This window comes from Oryctolagus cuniculus, chromosome 14, assembly GCF_051225735.1.
Source record: "Oryctolagus cuniculus isolate XC-2025 breed Fujian yellow rabbit chromosome 14, ASM5122573v1, whole genome shotgun sequence".
Taxonomy (NCBI): domain Eukaryota; kingdom Metazoa; phylum Chordata; class Mammalia; order Lagomorpha; family Leporidae; genus Oryctolagus; species Oryctolagus cuniculus.
In genome coordinates this window covers 16071711-16092511 of record NC_142880.1, presented here as the reverse complement: position 1 = coordinate 16092511, position 20801 = coordinate 16071711, and the positions used below count along the sequence as shown (strand labels likewise).

The 20801-nt window shown below is 45.3% G+C and overlaps 1 long non-coding RNA gene across 1 annotated transcript in view; it reads left to right on the top strand.

Annotated features, from left to right (window-relative positions):
• The first annotated feature begins 4334 nt into the window (after positions 1-4334).
• The window catches only part of LOC103349547 (uncharacterized), a 556187-nt gene continuing 539720 nt past the window's right edge, over positions 4335-20801 (top strand). Inside the window, exon 1 of the long non-coding RNA XR_016220503.1 lies at positions 4335-4555. This is a non-coding gene — a long non-coding RNA (uncharacterized LOC103349547). The remainder of the gene's footprint in view (positions 4556-20801) is intronic.

The following is a 20801-nucleotide window of genomic DNA, read 5'->3' as shown; positions in this document are numbered from 1 at the left end:
GAGGTCTTCCATCCACTGATTCACTCCCTAGATGACCACAGTAGCCGGAGCCGTGCCGATCTGAAGCCAGGAGCTTCTTCTGGGTCTCCCACATGGGTGCAGGGGCCCAAGGACTTGAACCATCTTCTACTGCTTTCCCAGGCCATAGCAGAGAGCTGGATCTGAAGAGCACCATCCGGGAGTAGAACCAGCACCCATATGGGATGCTGACGCTTCAGGCCAGGGCTTTAGCCAGCTGTGCCACAGCGCTGGCCCCAGGAGTGCTTGGATTTGAGTCACAGCTCCGCTCCCCATCCCAGCTCCCTGGTAATGTACACCTTGAGAGACAGCAGACTTGAACCATATTTGGGTTCTTGCCACCCAAATGGGATACCCAGATGCATGCAGTTCCAGCCTTCTGACTGCTGCCTGGCCCTGCTCTGGCTGTTACAGGCATTTGAAGAGTGAACCAGCAAATGAATGATATTCTCTCTCTCTCCCTCTGTCTCTCGCTTCCTCTCTCTCTCCCTTCTCTCTCCCTCTCTCTCTCTCCCTCTCTCTCTCTCCCTCTCCCTCTCCCTCCCCCCCTTTCTTTTTCCATCTTTTTCTCTCTCATGCATGCACCCTGTGGAGGGGTGGGGTGGGGCGGAAGGTGGAGTCATTTTCCTTATCCCTGAAGTTGAGTTGAGCATGTGACGTGATTGGAAAATAAACATTAGCAAATGTGAAAGAAGCCACAATTTGAAAAGGGCGTTCATCTGCAGCAGGTGTCTGTGCCGGGAGCCCTGATACCACCTTGGTTGTCTGGAGAGGAAGTGAGGCTTGGGCTGGCAGTCTTTGAAGCACTAGACATGTAAGTGAGATCATGTAGTTACCAACTGACCCACTTTCACCACAAACATGTGCGAACAGGTGTCAGCCACCATTTTCCCTGATTTGTTTTTTCCCCTAGTTTGGTGTGTTTTGTTTTACAGCAAAGCTGATGCACTGAGGAGGGTACATGTAGAATATGGCCCTGTGGGTTGGAGGAGAGGCTGACGAGGGAGCAGATTTGCAGCTTCTCCTGTATCATATTAAGGAGTTTATACCTATTTCCAGTGCAGGCTTCCCAAACATCATTGATCCATGTATCACTCTTTTATCTTTATTCCACCTGCTAAATAGATTAATTCTTTTCTTTAAATTATCTGATTTTTTATGCTGAAATTTATTTTAAAGGCAATATCAACTTGATGTTCCCAGTTTGATGTATGTGAATATAGCTGGCACATATGGAGGTTAATTATGTGTTTTTAAACCTAAAAAAAAAACAATTAAAATTTTTTTATTTGAAAGGCAGTGACACACACATGCACACACATACAGACAGAGACACACAAAGATATTCTATCTGCTGGTTTACTCCCTGAAAGCCCACAACAGCTAGGGCTGGGCCAGGTTGAAACCAGGAACCAGGAACCCAATGCATGTCTCCCTTGTGGGTGGCAGAAACACAAGTGATTGAGCCACTACCTGCTGCCTCCTGGGTGCATATTGGAAGGAAGCTGGAATCAAAAGTGCAGCTGAGAGTCAAACTCAGGCACTCTGATATGGCATGCAAATGTCCCACATGGCACTTTAACCACTGCACCAAATGGCCTGTTTGCTCTCAGAAGTCATTTCATATGTTAGAATGGTGCATGCCAGGATCTCCTGCTTCCATCAGGAGGAATCAGAGCCCATGGAGAGGAGCTTGAAGTCAAGTGGTTGCTGCAGAAGTCCTTGTGGGTACGGGCAAGGGCACACAGATGTTCTTGGTGAGGGATGTGATGGATGGGGGTGGGACTGGGAAGTTGAAGGAGAAGAGGGAGTATTAATAGGACGAAGAGAACTGGCTCAGGCCATGTGTGGATACAGCTACTGTTAAGAAAGGGAAGAGAGAAAAAGTAAGCATGACAGATCTGATGTTGCACTTGCTGAGTTAGAGACAGTGGGCCATTTGAGGACATAAGCGTAGCAGGTATTTGCATTTGTGGATCTGGGCTTCAGATCATGGGTGGAAGTTGAAGCCAAGGGAGTCAAAGATATCATATAGAGGAAGTATCTTAGCACAGTGATCTTCAGCTTCTGTTATTAATCGTTATTCCGAAGAGCCATAACTTTCTCCAGCTATGGAAAGTGAGTGGTTCATATACTCATATGTAAGAGTCCCCACATGGGAGTGCAGAGTACTTGGGTAGATTGAGAAAATGTCTCACTGATCATTTCAGTGCACTGTCCCGCACCCTGTGCTGACTGAGAGTGAAGGGAGTTGCAAAACTGGGGACAAGGAGTTAGTAAAGAGGGGGTGCTCCGAGGGGTGGACCTGTTTAGGAGGGTGAAAATTCTTCCAGAAACAAAAGAACCTCAAGATGAACTTCAGCCACAGTGGCAAATTTTGCAGAGCAATGCAGTAGAATGAAGATTTGTTAATCGTAGCTGTCTCATGGCAGTATAGTAGTTGACCTACAATGGGAGTGAAGTAAAGGTTTGGGTGAATGATTTATGTAGAACTGTTTTGTATTTGAAACACTCCACATCTCGTAAATATTTATGGCAGACAGGATTTGTTAATCGTACTACTTTGGGTTCGGAAATCCATGTGGGTTTTAAAAAATGTTCTTTTTCTGTCTCTGGTCAATGTCTCAGAAGAGCTCCTACTTGAGGATCTTAATCCTGACCTCAGTGCCAAGCAACATTCGGGCCTATCTTCCAGAAATAATGCTGGGGGGTGAGGATGCTGACTTGATGATCACTCCAGACAGGGGCCCCTTGCTTCTTCCCTGTCCCAGGTTCCCAGGAGCGAGTCACTTGCTGCATGCAGATGGGCACTGAAGGAATGCATAGAGTTCAGTGGCAGAACCAGGGTGCCACCCACCCACCAGGACAATACTTACATTCCTATTAGCAGCTCCTTTTGGAATTATTATTTTAAACACGGATGAATTTCTGTCTGGCTTTGCATAAGCTAAGGAGAGGCCCCCGATGCAGACAGACGCTTCCTCGCATCCTGCCCGGAGAATTCTCAGCAGCTCACATTCGCTTGACATCTGGCATGCCTGACTGCTATGAGGGTGGCTTCCCCCTCAATGTGCCCAGAAAGCATTCCTGCTGTGCCCCTTCTGTCCAAGTACAAACGCTTCATAGGAAATGAACAAGGATGGGTCCAGCTTTTCTGGAAGGAATCAAGGAACCCCTCACCCAGCCGGCCCTGGCTCTGACATCCAGCTTCGGGAAATTTGACAAGCCCTTGGGCAGAGGTTGTGCACTCTTGGCACCTTTGTCCCTTCCTCCTCCTATCCACCACCCGCCCCACCTCGCCCCCAAGCACTGCCCACGCCTCTGTGTGTTCCAGGAGGAACTTTGCTCCAGAATCTTCGGAATGCGAAGGCAGAGCTTTCACTGAAGATTCACCAGGGTAGCTGGATTTAGTTATCTGCCATTGAGAATGTGGCAGTGTGATTTACTTAGGTGGGGACACAGTTTGAAATAATGGAAACAAGGCCAGCGCCGCGGCTCACTAGGCTAATCCTCCGCCTGCGGCGCCGGCACCCCAGGTTCTAGTCCCGGTTGGGGTGCTGGATTCTGTCCCGGTTGCCCCTCTTCCAGTCCAGCTCTCTGCTGTGGCCCAGGAGTGCAGTGGAGGATGGCCCAAGTGCTTGGGCCCTGCACCCCATGGGAGACCAGGAGAAGCACCTGGCTCCTGGCTTCGGATCTGCGCAGCATGCCAGCTCTCTCTCTCTTTCTCTCTCTCTCTCTCTCTCTCATTAACTCTGCCTGTCCAAAAAAAAAAAAAAAAAAAAGAATGGAAACAATCCAAAGCTAGACTTACAAATAATTCAGTGTACTATATTCATTTTTACCTTCTTTCCAAACATAAACATAAAATATTAAAATGATAAAAAGAAATGGGTAGGGTTGGGTGTTTGGTCTAGCGGCCTAGATGCTTGATGCTTGTATCCCATGTCAGAGTGTCTGGGTTCAAATTCTAGTTCCTTTCCAAATTTCACCTTCCTGCTAATGCACACCCTGGGAGGCCACAGATGACGGCCCAGGTACTTGGGTCCCTGCCTCCCATGTGGGAGACCAGGGTGGAGTTCTGGGCTCCTTGGCTCCGGCTTGGGCCAACCCTGGCTGTTGCAGACAGTAATCTCCAGTTGGGATAGGGTCTCTCTTTGTCTCCCTGCTTCTCAAAAACTCAGTGAAATTAAAAAGAGAAAACAGAAAATGGGTATGACAAGAAGGTGAAGGTGCCAAAATGAAAGTGAAAGGAAAGCCTTTCGCTTGTTCCTGGCTACTGTCTTTCCAATTCCACTTTTTGCTCCAGCCTAATGAATGCATTTGTAAGTAAAACCCGCGTGCTGTCTTTGCTCTGTCTTCCGACTGCTGCAAATATCAGCTCAGCCCTCTTTCAGATCCACTTCAAGGAAGCACAGGCTGGAAATTTCTCCCCCATGGTTTGTCGGAACTGGCTGCACACCCTGGATCCAATTGCTCCCAGAGGTGAGCGGGAGCCAGCACTGAGCTGAGTGAGTCAGGCGGACCTGCGTGGAAGGAGGTAGGTGAGCCAGAAACTAATGGGAAAAATAGGGGGTCGTCGCTAATTTTGATGTGAGGAAATCGGAGAGGCTCTTCTGCGTGCCAGGGTATTTGAATATTTGGCAAACAGCTGGCTGGGCTCTGGGAAAGCGTCTCTTGATTGGCCTTTCAGATGTTCAGAGATAAAATGAGGCAGCCCGCACGCCAGCACATAGCTCATAGGCTTGCAGTCAGTTTTGAATTTAGATTTGAATTGTGATATCAATGTCATGGTGGCACATGCTTTGAGAAAGTACTTACCGAGAATAATTGAAAGATTCAGTGTGAAGCTTCTGAAAGCCGTAATTTAAAGTTCCAGAAGCCTCCGTATTACTCTCACCATTAAAATTTAAAGTGACAGGAGCCCAATTATGTATGGTTATTTTCTTAAATAAAATCATATTTCTACCCCAAGTGAAAGATTCATAGCTGCCCACTAATCTCTGTCAGGAGAGCCCATCTCTGTCACGTCCAGCATCCACCAGAGGATGCTTCGCTTTATCCCGGGGACAATGGCGGCGCTGGGGGCAGCAAAGCTGGAAGGCCTGGGCCGCCAAGGAGCTTGACTTGCGGGAAGCTGATTTGCATGATAATCACCATTATGGATCCTCTCTGGTGCCAGCCTCCACACTTAACCAAATGCAGTATAACTTTAATAGCAGCTGGGAAGCCCGAGGAGGGGCCGTGGCTCACATTTTGCAAAGCCTGCATGACGTCAAAAGCTGCTAGTTAAGAGAGGCAGCTGCTTGTAAAGCTAAGCCACACCGTGCAGCGGAGACGTGGAAACCAACTTAAAACCTGAAAAAGGACATCACGTCGGGGACTATTGAAAGATATGAACACTTCCCCCTTTCCTTTGAACTCAAAGAAGTGTTTCCCAGAAAAAAAAACCTTGTCTTACAAGGATGTCTGTGACCCTTGAAACCACAGCATAAAAATAGATTCATGGAACTCCAGAAAGAGTTGTAGTGCAGAAAACCTAGTCTCAATCAGTCGAAAGGATAGAGATTTTTTTTTTTTTTTTTTGAGACAGAGAGGCGCGGGTCGGGGAGAGTAAGAGAGACACAGAGAGATTGTCCATCTGTTGGTTCACTCCTCAAATGGCTGGGCCAAGTTGAAATAAGAAATCAGGAACTCCATCCCAGTCTCCTACATGGGTGGCAGGGGCCGAAGCACTGGGGCCATCTTCTGATGTTTTCCCAGGCATGTTAGAAGTGAGGTGGATCTAGGCCGGCGCCGTGGCTCACTAGGCTAATCCTCCACCTGCGGCGCCGGCACCTCCTCAGGTTCTAGTCCCAGTTAGGGCGCCGGATTCTGTCCTGGTTGCTCCTCTTCCAGTCCAGCTCTCTGCTGTGGCCTGGGGGTGCAGTGAAGGATGGCCCAAGTGCCTGGGCCCTGCACCCCATGGGAGACCAGGAGAAGCACCTGGCTCCTAGCTTTGGATCGGCGCAGTGCGCAGGCTGTAGCAGCCATTTGGGGGGTGAACCAACGGAAGGAAGGCCTCTCTCTCTCTCTCTCTCTGTCTAACTCTACCTGTCAAAAAAAAAAAAAAAAAAAAAAAGAAGAAAGAAAAAAGAAAAAAGAAAGAAATGAGGTGAATCTAAAGTGGAGCAGCTGGGACTGAAACCGACACTCCTATAAGAGATGTTGGCTTTGCAGTGGCTGCACCACAACACTAGACCCTAGAGCCTGACTTTAGAATATGACTCTTTCCACCGATTTCTTTGGTCTGTTTGATTTTACTTTATACTGCATTATGATTTGGGGAAAATAGTAGGATGGTAGCCAGAATGGCAATGAAAAATTGCACAGGACCAGTCAAGCTTAAACCACCATTATTTATGAAAAACTGTATTCCTTAGGGTTCCCAGGAACAAAGGAGCGTGTGAAGTGACTGATATTATGATGCATGATGTTGAATGATATAGACATCTAAGCAATGTCTTACAAACAATAAATCAAATGATTTCTCCAAAGTTTTACAGTTTGATAAAATATTTACAAGGAGGTCTTGGTTCTGCTGAGTTTTGTCATGACATTAGCTAGCTAGCACTTTGGCAGTTTGCAAATTTGTTTTCCGTGTTCTGGTTTTGGCCTTGGGATCTATCTACCTTTTTACAAAACTGATCCTGTGGCATGAACTCAACCTCTCTTCCTTCCCTTCTGTTCACATCTCAGGAAGAGATGTCCACTTTCACTTGTGACCATAATCCCACCTCTGTGCTTAGACTTTTGCTGTAAATTGTTTGATCTCTTCCATTTTCCAGCTGTGACATTCTGTTGGCCTCTTCCTAAAATAAAATCCTTTCTTAAATTCCCTACTGTCAGACTCCTTTCTCCCAGGAAGGATATTTCTTCTTGCTATGACTTTGAACAGTCCAGAGAATGAGATCCCATATTCTTTTTTCTGCAACGCTTTGCAGCGACTTGAAATCAAATGGACTATAAAAGAGATGGCAATAATTCCGGTGCTCTGGCCAAGTGAATGGGGAGTGCAAGTGAAGGCTGAGTCCCAAGGTAATCCTGTGGAAAGCCTGATTGTCAAACCAATCGGGCAACTCAAGACAAGGGATTATCAAGTTACAGCAGCCCAGGATACTTGGATTAATATACATTCATTAGGTAGGGAAGTTTATGCTTTTATGGTTCATGTAGAGGAGCTATGGCTGATTAGCTCACTCTGGATGCCAAAGACTGCAAACCCATCCCTCGAGATGGTCCTCAGCAAACTGGCCCCATGTAAGCCTTAGCTCTCTGTCACCAGGAAGCAGGTGACCTATTGATACTCCATCCTGATTACAAATGATTCGTTTTCCTTTTAATTTAGAAGGCAGAGAGACAGACAGACATATAGATAGACAGAGCTCCCATCTGTCAGTTCACTCTTCAGATGCCTGCAGTGGCCACAGCTGGGTCAGGCTGAAGCTGGGAGCGGGAAACCCAACTACTTGAGCCATAACCTGCTGCCTCCCAGGGTCTGCAGGAAGCTGGAATTAGGAGCTGGAGCTGGGTATGGAACCCAGGCACTCAGACAAGGAATGCAGGCATCTTAACTGCTAGGTCAAATGCCCGGTCCACAAATGATCATAAATATGGCTCCATCCCTGTGCCACATAGCACATCAGGCCTGAAAGAAGAGTTGGACTGCCCTCCACCTGTCTGCTTGGCTTGTATGCCCATGCTGCCTCCTTCTCTTGCAGAGAAGTGTGGGTAGCTCTTTTAAAAGTGGCCAAAAGACAAGAAAAGAACCTGAAGCAACTTGATAGAGCTGTGGGATTCTCTTTCAGGACCATCTTCCAAAGCAATGAGGAGTTTGTGTAGAATATTCACAACAGTGCAATGACCTACACCAGAAGACCCTGTGCTTTGTGGAACTGGCCATAGGAGCAGTGGAGAATGCTGTGGACACATGCTTGGTTGACTGTCTCATCTTGTGCATTTCCCATCAGGGTGCACACAGAAGCGAGTCTTCATTAGAAACCAGTGCAGCGTGAGTAGCCGACAGCAGGAATGACCACAGGAAGTGCACATTTATACAACGCTGTGGAAAAGACCCAGCAGCCTGGCTATGTCAGATCATCTCACTGCTCACCAAAGACAGCTGAAGTGGGCTTTTAATTATGACCACCAGATTTTCTATAGCCATAGTCCTTAATAGGAGCATCTGATTAGGTTAATTGTCTAGTTGATGAAAAGAACACTTAAATTAGTAATGCTGGGTTTGTTATTTATTGGTGGTTTTACATTCTGATTTTTTTGCTGGCTACAAATGACAGGCACCTCTTATCTGATTTGTTTTTGAGGTCACTTCTCTTCCTTCCTTCACCTTTGTGTGATTTTTTTTAGATTTGTTAATGGAGATTGAGCAGGCTGAGTGACTATTAAACTCTTTTCCATAGACAGTAAAACCCATTAACGTGGACCTCACTAAATTTGGAATTTATGAAAATGAGGGCAGGGCCTGGGTTAAAGTTTACTTTTGTGTTGTCTCTGAACTAAAGCTTTGCTGAGCTAATCAGTAGAATAAGGGTGGCACTGTTCATGTAAAAAACAGACTTTCCAGGCATTTTTGAGAGCAGCCTCTAAGGCCAGTGATGCAGTAGTGCTGCATAGTAGTGCCCAAGGACTTGGGCCCAGCACCCTCATGGGAGACCAGGAGAAGCACCTGGCTCCTGGCTTCGGATCAGCGCAGTGCGCCGGCTACGTAGTGTGAAGACCAGGCCCTCGCTCGCTTTGTGACCTTCTCTGTGTACCTTCCCCTCCTCCATAAACTGGGGAGAGTTATCTGCTTTATGGGGCTGCAGTGAGGGTTAGGTTTAATGTACAGACAATGCCTGGTGTGAAGTGGTTACTTCAAAGCTGGCAGGTGCTTATTGCCTATCTGGAATAAGTAAGGAGTTAATTTCAAACACCTCTCTCTCTCTCTTTTTCCATGAAAGCAGGGTCCCTTGATACTTCAGAGTTTTGTTAACCTCATCTGAGATGTTGCTTTATTGTTATTAGTGAAGGAATGGTATGGTTGTAAGGAGCAGGAGCTTTGGCCTCAGCCAAGGTCAGGTTTGGAAGTAGTTTCACCATGTCTTAGCCACGGATCCTAGGAAAGTTATTTAACTTTCAAGTCTTGTCTTCTAGTTGGTAAAAATAGAATGATTTTACTTGTCTGAGTTCATTGGTGCTGCTGTAATAAAATACTTGAGTCTGGGTAATGCTTGGATAGAGATCTATTCTCATGGATCTCAAGGCTGGAAAGTGAATCAAGGTACCGGCATCAGGACAGGAACTTCGAGCTGCATCATCCCATGGTGGAAGTAGAGAGGAGAGAGGAACAGAGAGAAGAGGGAAAGAGGGCGCTGAACTCACTCTTTTATACGTGGAGACAGTCCCGCCTGTGAGGGTGGAGCTCTCATAGCCTACTCACACTTAATGGCTCCCTCCTCCGTTACAGTGCTAATTAAATTTCAACATGAATTTTGGAGGGGACAAAAATTCAAATCATAATGAGACCTGCTCCAGGTCTGTCATATGGACTAAATAAACATCATGCACATGAAGTGTTCAGTCTGCACTTTAGGCTTTCGTGTGTTCCCACTTGTCTTCTTTAAATCACCCACATTAATGATTTTACTTTAGATATTATCTCCATTCAAGATGAGAATTTTAAGTATGCAAATAAAAAATTACAGCAAGATTGAATAGAAAGGGAGAAGAAAGGAGGAGTAGTGTTTCAAGAGCAGATGCACAAAGGCTTCAGGTTAGATGAAATTCCTGAATGCAATGAAACTTGATATGTAAATCATAAAAAAGAGTAGACCAGGCCGGCGCCGCGGCTCACGAAACTAATCCTCCGCCTAGCGGCGCCGGCACCCCAAGTTCTAGTCCCGGTCGGGGCGCCGGATTCTGTCCCAGTTGCCCCTCTTCCAGGCCAGCTCTCTGCTGTGGCCCGGGAGTGCAGTGGAGGATGGCCCCAGTGCTTGGGCCCTGCACCCTCATGGGAGACCAGGAGAAGCACTTGGCTCCTGGCTTCGGATCAGTGCAGTGCGCCGGCTGCAGCGGCCACTTGGGGGTGAACCAATGGAAAAGGAAGACCTTTCTCTCTGTCTCTCTCTCTCTCTCACTGTCCACTCTGCCTGTCCAAAAAAAAAAAAAAAAAAAAAAAAAAAAGAGTAGACCAGGGGCTGCCTGCAATGCCTGCATCCCATGTAAATGTCAGCTCAAGTTCCACTTCCACTTCCAATCCAGCTTCCTGCTAATGTGCCTGGGAAAGCAGCAGATCTTGGTTCCCTGCCACCCATGTGGGAGACCCAAGTGGAGTTTCAGGCTCGTAGGTTGTACCAGGCCTGGCCATTGTATCCATTGGGAAGTGAACCAGTGGATGGACCATCTCTCTCTCTCCGCCTTTCTCTGTAACTCTGCCTTTCAAATAAATAAATAAATAAATCTTTAAGAAAAAAAAGTATAGGGAGGCCAACACTGTAGTATAGGGAGATAAGCTGCCACCTGGGATGCTGGCATCCCATATGGGCTCCTCTTCAAGTCCTGACTGTTCCACTTCCAATCCAACTCCCTGCTAACAGATGGCCTGGGAGAGCACCAGAAGATGGCCCAAGTGGAACACCCTAATGAAGTTCCTGGCTCCTGGTCCAGCCCTGACTGTTGCTACCATTTGTGGCGTGAACCAGCAGATGGAAGATTTCTCTCTCTTTTTCTCTCGCTCTCATTCTCTCTCTCTCTCTCTCTCTCTGTAACTCTGGCTTTCAAATAAATAAATAAATAAATAAATCTTAGAAAAAGAGAAAAGTGTGGATCAATGGCCAGCTCACAATATTCACTGACAAGAAAAGCAGTAGGCCTATGCTGAACCTTATTTTCGTCTTCTTTCTTTTCCCTTACACTTCATTGGCTATGTGAGTACAAGACATAAGTGCTGTGATGTCTTGCACGGAGACTGTAATTTACCCTCCCCTTAATGACGGGCTTACCTAGTTTGTAGAATCCATCGCCACGACAGATCAGATGGAATTACCTCAATGACTGGCAAATCGGTGCCACTCATGGGAAATGAAAGCAGCCAGGTGTCTGTTTATTAAGTGCTCTTCAATAGGAAAAATGCACTCTGCTGAAAAACCTCATCCATACTATTTCTGTAGAAGAAAGAAGTGCCCACCTTCCACAGAAGACAGAATCACTTTCTTGAGGTCGGTATTACAATACAAATTCACAATGATACACGTTATAAAAATCAGATTTTTTTTTCCTTCTTTGCATGAACAGCAGACTCTTGTAAAAATAACGAGTAGGGATGGAACAGTAGGGCTGTTGGGGCTGTGTGTCTGAGACTCTCCAGGTCTGCTTGATTGAAGGGGGTCATTTTTAAAAGCCAAGTCATTATGGGCATTGTGAGTCAGTAGGTTAAGCCACTGCTTGGGATGCCCACATCCCATATGGTATTGGAGTGCCTGGGATTGAGTCTTGTCTCTACCTCCACATCAAATCCAGATTCCTAGTAATGTGCACCTTGGGAGGCATCAGGTGATAACTCAGATACTTGAGTCCTTGCCACCCACATAGGAAACCTAGATGTAGTTCCAGACTCCTGGCTTTAGCCTGGCCCAACCCTGGCTGTTGCAGGCATTTGAGGAGTGAACCAGCAGATGGACGATATCTCTCTTTCTCTGTCTCTGTTTCTTTCTCTATCTTGCCATCTCTCTCTGTCACTCTGCCCTTCAAATTAATTAATTAATTAATAATTAAGATATTCAGGGGCTGGTATTCTGGCATAGTGGGTTAAACCACCACCTTCCATGCCAGCATCCCATATGGGCCCCATTTCAAGTCTTGACTGCTCCACATCCAGTCCACCTCCCTGATGATGTGCTTAAGAAAAAAGCAGAGGATGGCCCAAGTGTTTGAGCCTCTGCACCCACATGGGAGACCCAGATGAAGCTCCTGGCTCCTGGCCTCAGCCTGGCTCAACCCTGGCCGTTGTCATTTGGGGAGTGAACCAACAGATGAAAGATCTCTCTCACTCTCTCTGCCTCTACCTTTGTCTAACTCCCCCTTTCAAATAAAAATTAAATAAATCTTTAAAGAACATTCAGAGAGGGGAAAGATTTAAAAAAAATTAAGTCAGTTTATTGTGTTGACAACCAATGGTTCAGCATGTAAGAGTCTTCATATAGTTTAATTTACAAGTCAGAAAAAAAAATCCTTTGTCAGACCATGTTTTCTAAGATTTGGGTCAAACAAAGCAATCCCTCTAATGCACATGGCATTGAATAGCTTCATTTGATCACATCTGGAAGTACTAAATGTTAATTGCTAAAATATGGCATTCCTTTTTTAGCTCTAGCACATCAATAAGATGAGCAATAATAACTAATATTTATTGAATGCTTCCTATGTTTGGGCCTTGTTCTAGATGCTGAGGGTATAATGAGAACTAAAAAAAAAAGACTTCATCTCATGTTGCCAACAACAATCTTAGGAAGATTGCATATTAGTTTTTAGAGTTTAAGTGATATGTCTGAGTTGGACAGCTCTACAAAGGCAGAGTTGTTAGAGTAACCTAGACCCCAAAATCTAGTGACATAACAAGAGGGAAAGAGCCCCTTGAACCAGCGGAGCTGCCATATCTGCTCTGCACTGCTTAGGTTTCCACTCTTGCTTTCCCTGGGTGAAGGCTCGCAGGTGTTCTCTCTAAGGGCTCTCCTTGGTTCAGTTGTACTGTTGACTACTCACAGCAAACTCGCCACAGCTTGTAGTCAAGAGGGCCTGAGAATACAGCCTTTGGGGTCATATGCCCCTTAAAATCAATTTTATTAATAAAAGCAATGAGGGAGGGTGGGGATTTTAGGGCAATTGTGACCATCTCAACAAAAGCATTGTTTCAGTGAGGAATTTTGACCCCAAACATGTCCAGGTGACAGATAATCTTCTGACTTTGAGATACACCTAGGTCTATTTGCCATTTCTTTTCAAGTAGCATCATATCCAGGGTACGTATATATGTGTATAGTGTGTGTATGGAATATTTAAATGTTCAGGATTTGTGAGATATCATGAATATTCCACAATTCCACAGTAGACTCTGACCATCTGCAGGAGCTAATGCAAAATTTCACACTAGAAGTCCATTGGCTTTAATTTTTGGCAGAAAAGCTTGTAAAACCCCCGGGATTTATATTGCTTGTATCCTCAGCTTTCAAAGATAGATGTTATAAGAATTGTGTTCTTAGAGAAATGTCTTTATAGAAATAAAGTGAAGATAAGGTTTTGAGTACGACAAGTACTCAATAAATGAATCATAGACAACTCTGACCCAGCTCTTCAAAGATTCTCAGAATTTCTGGTCTATGCTGGTAAAGTTTAAGCATTTAATTTTACTATAGAAAAAGCAATGAACAAGTATGTGCTGAGAACATACTTAGATATGAGTTGTATTGAAATGGGCCCAGAGGTTCTTGCACTGTTGTCGGGGCCACAGGTACATGGAGGAGATAAGCCAAGACAAAATTCAAGGTCAAATACATATATTGTTGCACTGCCTGGACTGTGACACTTCTCCGCTAACATAATGTAGTCTCTGATGAGCTCAGTGGTTCACATGGAGCTGCTCTGTGCAAGGCTATCTATATAAGGTCTAGCTCTTTGTATCCTATTGCAGTGGCATCAAGATGAGACAGGAGAACAAAGACTAAGGTTTTAAGCTGTAGCTAGTATACTTATTTTGCTCCAGGCCTCATCTAGGGGAGGGGAGGTATCTGCTTGCGGGGGTCTGCCAAGAGGGAGGCAGTTCCAGACCATTTATTTTTAAAAAAATTTTATATATTTGAGAGGAAGAGCATCAGAGAGGTATGGGAGAAAAAGAGATCTTCTATTCACTGGTTTACTTTCCAGATGACTGAAACAACCAGTGGTAGGCCAGTCTGAAGCCAGGAGCCAGGAACTCCACTCAGGTCCTCCATGGTGGCAGCGGTCCAACCACATGGGCCATATTCCACTGCCTTCCCAGGAACATTAGCAGGGAGTTGGATCAGAAATCGGGCAGCTGTGGCTTGAACTGGCACTCTGACGTGGGATGCCAGTGTTGAAAGCCATGGCTCAGCCTGGTCTACCATGCCATCCCCTCTAGACCAATTTTATCACAGTGGCCCCATGGTAGTAGAAAGAAGCAATCCAGAAAGAGTAAGAACCTCAGACGTACCCCGAGAACCCACAGTCTACAAAAGCTAAAGTTATAACCTTTTCTTTCAATCCACCAGAGGCTCCACCCACTTACAAGAGGTTTAGTTGAGTCTGGTGACTTGATTCAGTGACCTTGTCTCTTTTTCTTCTTGGGGGAGGGGTGTGGTAAGGCTGAGTCGGGGTCTGCAGAGGGAGCAGATTGGGGTGGACCTCTGCTCTGCTCTTTTCCTTCTAGAGGTCAGCACCAGGTACTTTGGAGGCACCCTAACAAGTCCCAGTCACGGTTTTCATCCCTGAATTTAATTCTCACTGAATTAAGTATATCCAGAGAGCTAATATTATACAGAATGTTTAGCAACAACCAAGTGCTAAACTGTGTGATATTGTTTATCACAGAGGAATCCAGATAAGGGGCAAAGCAGTGTGGATTTGTTTTGGGGGGTAAGCGTCTTAGGTTGTGGTGCAAATGGGGTTCCAAAGGGTAAAATAGCAGCTGATTAAGAAGGCAGAAGAGGAAGTGAACAAAGATTCAGAAGAGCTCAGAGATCAGTTGCTCTGCATGCTTGCCCTGTTGGGGCAGGGTCAGGGGGCTTGCTAATATTGGAGATGCTATTCAGTAGGAGGTTTGGGCCAAGTGGAATGTAGCAGGCAGGGGCGATTCTGCATCCAGAGTGATGGCATCAGGATAGGGAGCCCTCCAATCACAAGCTGGGTCTCAGCCGGCAGTCAGACTCTTGCACACAAAACTTGAACCAGAATCATCCCTACTCAAGTGGAATTCTGCTCCAGGTGAGGCACAAGGTATGATAGGAAATTGGGAAGCTGATAAGGGCAAGGACTGGTTGACATGTCTGGCACTAGTAGGGAGACAGAGAAATGGAGAAGCAGCAGCACAGAATAAACTCAGCACAGTTCAGTGTGGCCAAGTAGGGAACTGCCTGGCCTGAGACAGCTTTCCTCTGCTCTGAGGAGGAAGGGTGGAAGGCCACCGCAGGATTGAGCCCAAGAGGAGACTTCAGGGGCCCTCGCTTACAGCTGAGATGAAGGCATAGGAGAAGTGATGTCACTTGGAAGGAGTGCAGACAACATCAAAGGAAGTGTTGGCAGAAAGAGGAGGCCACCAGATTCCAGGCTGTGGAGAACAGAGCCTGACCAAGGAGGGGATGGGGCAGAGGATGGGATGTGGTAGAAATACAGAAGAGGGGACTGCAAAAGATGTTTCAGATTAAGATGATAAGATGATGATAGGCCTCAGCGACAAGTGTCATATAATGATTCAGAAAAAAGATCCTGAAATGACTTCAGATGAATTTTAAGTTTTAAAAATCTATTTGAGATAAAGCAAGAGAGAGAGAGAGAGAGAGAGTAAGAGTTACCATTTGCTGATTCATTCTTCAAAGCTTGGGCCAGACCTAGTTGAAGCCTTTTGAGTAGTGAACCAGAAGATGGAAGATCCTCTCTCTCTCTCTCTCTCTCTCTCTGATGTTCTGCCTTTGAAATAAATAAATCTTAAAAAAAAAAGGAGACAACCATCAGGGAATCATCTTGTTACCATCAGCAAAAATGGAGACAAATCAAGATATTGAGAAGCTTCTGTGACCTGCCGTTACCCAGGCCTGGGCAGAGGAAATGTTCCAGGCAGTGTGCATCACTAGCCAGAATCAGAAAAAAAAAAAAAGATTGAACCTATTCTTTTCATCTCAGTTGCTCCTTAAATCAATGCAGCCCCTCCAAATTAATGTGAATTGAAACATGCATTGCCTTTCAAGTTAATTGAGTACTCACTATGTGTGAATCACTGCACTAAATAGAGAGGAGAAAATGAGAGAGACAAACATGGTGTGGAGCCTGCCTCCAAAGAATTTACCATTAGTTTAAGAGCATATTGCTTTTTTTTTCTGCTCTTAATTAGGTGTGTCCCTAAGACAAGAAACCATTGATTGGAAAAGTGTATTCTTTAAGTGTTTTAAGTACCTTTAGTGAAAAACAAAACAAAACAAAACAAAAGACCTTGAGGTGAGCTCTTCAGGACATTTTAATGCTATTTTTTGGGGGTTGGACATTTAATAGAGGATCCTTTTTTTAATTGAATAATTACTTTATAGATTTTATATATGCAGATACATTATAGGTGGAGTTCATTTGGGTTATATTCTGGTTTTTTCTCCTTTGAGTATAGATTGTCTGTTGGTAAAGTATATTGTTTGTACATTTCCTAGGGACTGAGAAAGACTTACATCTGTTCTGTGCAGATCTCTACCATCTATGACAAAGAGGCCTGTCATTCTGCATGAGTTCTTAACAGGAGAGGAAGGTTTGGCTCAAACTTGGGGGTGGTAGTCACTGACCCAAGATTAGATGTATCTGAGCAATGGCTCTGGATGAACATTTGCTGAGTATTTCAGTATTCAATGTGTTAGACTTTGTGTTCTGTGAGTTGAATGACTCCACAGTTTCCCCCAAGATTTATTTTCACCCTAAGAGTAAGTATGAATCATGATTTTTCCAGTGTTAGAAAACTGACATGAGAGTAGGCTGTAGACTTTTTCTGCTGTGTCTGTGACAAGAAACTTGCCTTTGTCTTGAGTGGGGTCCATCTGAATTGACATTGTGCCAGCTTTTCTTTTCTTTTTTTAAAATATTTATTTGTGGGGTCTGTGCTGTGGTGTAGTGGGTAAAGCTGCCACCTGCAGTGCCGGCATCCCATGTAGGTGCTGGTTCAAGTCCAGGCTGCTCCTCTTCTGATCCAGCTCTCTGCTATGGCCTGGGAAAGCAGTGGATATGGTCCAAATCCTTGGGCCCCTGCAGAAGCTCCAGTCTCCTGGCTTTGGATTGGCCAAGCTCCAGCGGTGGTGGCCAATTGGGGAGTGAACCAGTGGATAGAAGACTTCTCTCTTTTTGCCTCTCTGTAACTCTGCCTTATTTATTTATTTGACAGGCAGAGTTACAGAGAGAGAGGAGAGTGAGAGAGCATCCATCTGCTGGTTCCCTCCCCAGGTCTGAACCAAGATGAAGCCAGGAGTCAGAAGCTTCATTTGGGTCTCACCCATGGGTGGCAAAGGCCCAAACACTTGGACTATCAGTTGCTTCTGTGGCCCCTGGCTCCTCTGGCTCTCTGCCAGAGGAATTTTGCTAATAGACTAGCATGTTTGTTGGTTTGTAGTTTACAGTTGATCTACGAGGATGCGTCCAAGTGAACTGGATACTTTTATGTAGTCTGGTCTGCTGGGCTTTCCGTTGCTGTCTTGTCACCAGGTCAGCCCTGTTGTTTGCACGGATGCCCAGTCTGCCTCTGTGGCCCTGCCTGCTCTCCGCACAGGGGTGGGACGTTGAGGGAGCAGCTCCCATCGTTTGCTCATCAATAGAATAGCAGTCACTCTTCTCGATGGGTGCTCTTTATGCACCAGGGGCTGAGCTAAGTGCTTTAGCTCGATTAATTATCTCCTTGAAGCATTTAATGTAGGCACCACGGGCTGCAGAGCCCGTGTGTTTTGTAAGTCCTGGGGATCCCAGTCCAGATCGCTCAGACTTCAAATCCTGAACTATGAACCTCTACCCTGCACTGCATCCCAAGAGAAATTCTTGGTGCCTGGTGTGTGCGTGGGGGGCAGATCACAGATCTGGGCATAGTCCAGATTCATTACTTTTAATATTCCTAGCAGCAAACTGTCCAACAGATAAAACCCAGCAAATTACAGCTGTTTTGAGAATGGGGGAAGGGCCTAGCAATTGGGAGAAAGCAAAGTTGGAAGGAAACCAATGTGAGTCACACCTTTCGCCTTTACCTCATGCTTTCTGTTTCAAAAACTGTTTTATTTAAACACGGCCTGACACCGTGTGATAAATCAAAGCCTGATGTAATTGACCCAGAATTGATCCCCAAATGTCTTTTGGGGGAACATGCTCTAACTCTGCTTGTTGATTCTGAGGAATAATTGCCACCCTAAAAAGGTAATTACATGTGCCACTGCTGATATGCATAATGGGCTCAGGAAGCGCGTTCTGCCCCGAAGGGAGGAGAATCCTGCTTGTGCGCTTGGGGTCTGCTCCGAGGACTGGGTCGGGTGCCGCAGATGACTTTGGAACTCTTCCCTGTTCCTGTCGATATCCCCGAGCTGGGAATGAGTGTGTACGTGGGTAAGGCTGAGGTCAGGGTAAGGAAGGGGGTGGTTTGTCAAAAGCCGTGTGTGGAGATGAAATGGTAGTGAGTCCTCGTCCTTCATTTCTTCTGGGTCGGCATCATTTCTTCTGGCCCGATGACAAGACTGTTTTCTTGTTAATGAGTTTTCATCTCCTTCCATCAAGGGCTGCTTCCTTTGTGGAAACGCAGAGTGAGAAACCTTCTCCATCACCTCCTCCCCAACGCCCTGGTTCCGATCGCTCCTTTTAAGCTAAGGTGGTAGCCTGCGTGCTTTCTGGTAAACATAAATGGAATTTAAACCACAAATGGCCAATTAAAGCCCTTCATGCCTTTTTCCTTTTAGCCATAAGACAGTGGTTATCCTAAGTAAATACAACAAAAAGGCTATTCTGTGGTAGTCTAACCCTAGCAACCTAGTTTTTTCTTTCCTCTTTTTAAAATCAAAGCCTTAAAAAAAACCCGAAGTGTCATGACTTTTTGTAGCGCTACACAATGGAAGAAATACATATGTATTCCAATATGGAACCGGGCATTGTTTGGGGCCGCGGCAATTCACCCTGGGCTATTCTCTGCCGCGGTGTCCAGCAAATTGCATGACCTGCCTGTTAGGCTTGACAACAGTGTTTTACCTAACAAAGGCCTCTGCAGCGCCGAGCAGCAGTGGAATGTCAGAATGAGCACATTTCACACACAGATGTGCAGCCATAATAGCCTCTAAGAAGATGCATGTGGCAGGGGCACAGGCTGGGGGCAGGGGGCCCGGGGTGTGGAGGCTGGGCGGGCAGCGGGGCAGCCCACCGTTAGCAGTAGGGACATGGCCCCGCTGACCACGTTTAATCAGCCCTCAGTAAACAATTCAACATTTTCACTGTTCTCTAAAAACTAATAAAGAGAAACAAGCACTTTTCATTCATCTTGAAGTAATTTTCTGTCAGGTTGGAGCCCCTTGCGGCCTCCAGCTTGTGCAGTGCTAGCTGTGTGATACAACAACTATTGCAATTTATTTTACAAACTCTGGTCATTCACATGTCAGTTAGCGTTCACCAAGCCGGCATCTGAAATTGTGCAGTTAACGAGTTTTACAACATTTCTATCAAGAGAAACTGTTTAGCATAACTGACTCTTAAGGAGTTATTATACCTCTAAAAATCCATTTTAAGGGGCATTATTTAAATAAAATAGAAAAACGGTTCACTGCCTTTTAAAGGGGCTACAAAAAAAGTCCATCAGCTCCAGCGCAGTAATCCTCAGCTTAAAGCACTCTTGAGAGCACTTCTGGGAATTGTCAGCATAATGAAATGTTTTGTGAAATGTCCAGATAGATTCCTCTCCTCAACTATTTTACTGCACCATATTTATTTTCCTTCCAGTTTTTAAAGAAGTGAATTACTTTTTGAGAGGATGACTCTACATTGTGTAGATTAACTGGGTGCATTATTACCGAGGTTGTAGCACAAGTGATAGTTCTGTTTGCATCGGCAGAGAGCAAGGAAAGAGAAGGCTTTTCTCCTCCCTTAGTGCTTTGGCTCCCAAAGGGTTAAGTCACGGTGAGGCTTCTCGAGGTTTGCATTTTTCTTGGGCCATGCTTTTCTCAAACTTCTATACAACTTTGGCACACAATGGCACCTGTAAGTATTTTCTATAGACTTTAAGATATGGACTGTTTTCTTACCTTAACAAATTCATGTATACATTGACCCATGCCCATCATTTGAATAGGGCCTATTTCAATAGGAGATGCTATGGAACCTTCTAGTTAACTGAGATGGCCAAGAACCCCAAACCAATTAGCGGCCAGCGTCCATCAAGGCAGCACTGTCTGGCATAGCAGCAAGTTCATTTAACAGAGCACACTACCCAACAGGAGACAAAGCCACACTTGTAATGTAAATAACTTAGGGTTCTTTCCACGATGAGCGAGACCAGGAGAGAAATCATGTTCTGCTGTAGCAAGAGAGATTCTGCATCCTTCAGAGGCGTGTCTATAACACTGCACATTTCCTCTTGGCCACAAACAGTCTCCTAATTTCTTAGACTGATGTTTGTGCACACGACTTTAATTTTCTGAGGGAGATGGGCAGGTGTTCTTGTGCCTGTTAGTTGTGTCTGCCCATAAGAAGCACAGTAACATCCATGAACCAAATACAATTTGAACCAAATACAATAATTCATGCCTTTATTACCTCCTACAGAACGATATTATTTCATGCTGGCACGTTAATGTTTCTAGCACAATACTGTCATTCCTGGAAATTTTTCCTTCTGAAGTTCAAATGTTGAAGAATGAGTTTTAAAACTCTTTAAGTGCCCTAGATGTGGGGCAAATGCAACTTATGCCAAGATCCATTTCTTTAGTCCTTTTTTTTTTTTTTGATAGTTATTGGCACTGCATATAATGGGC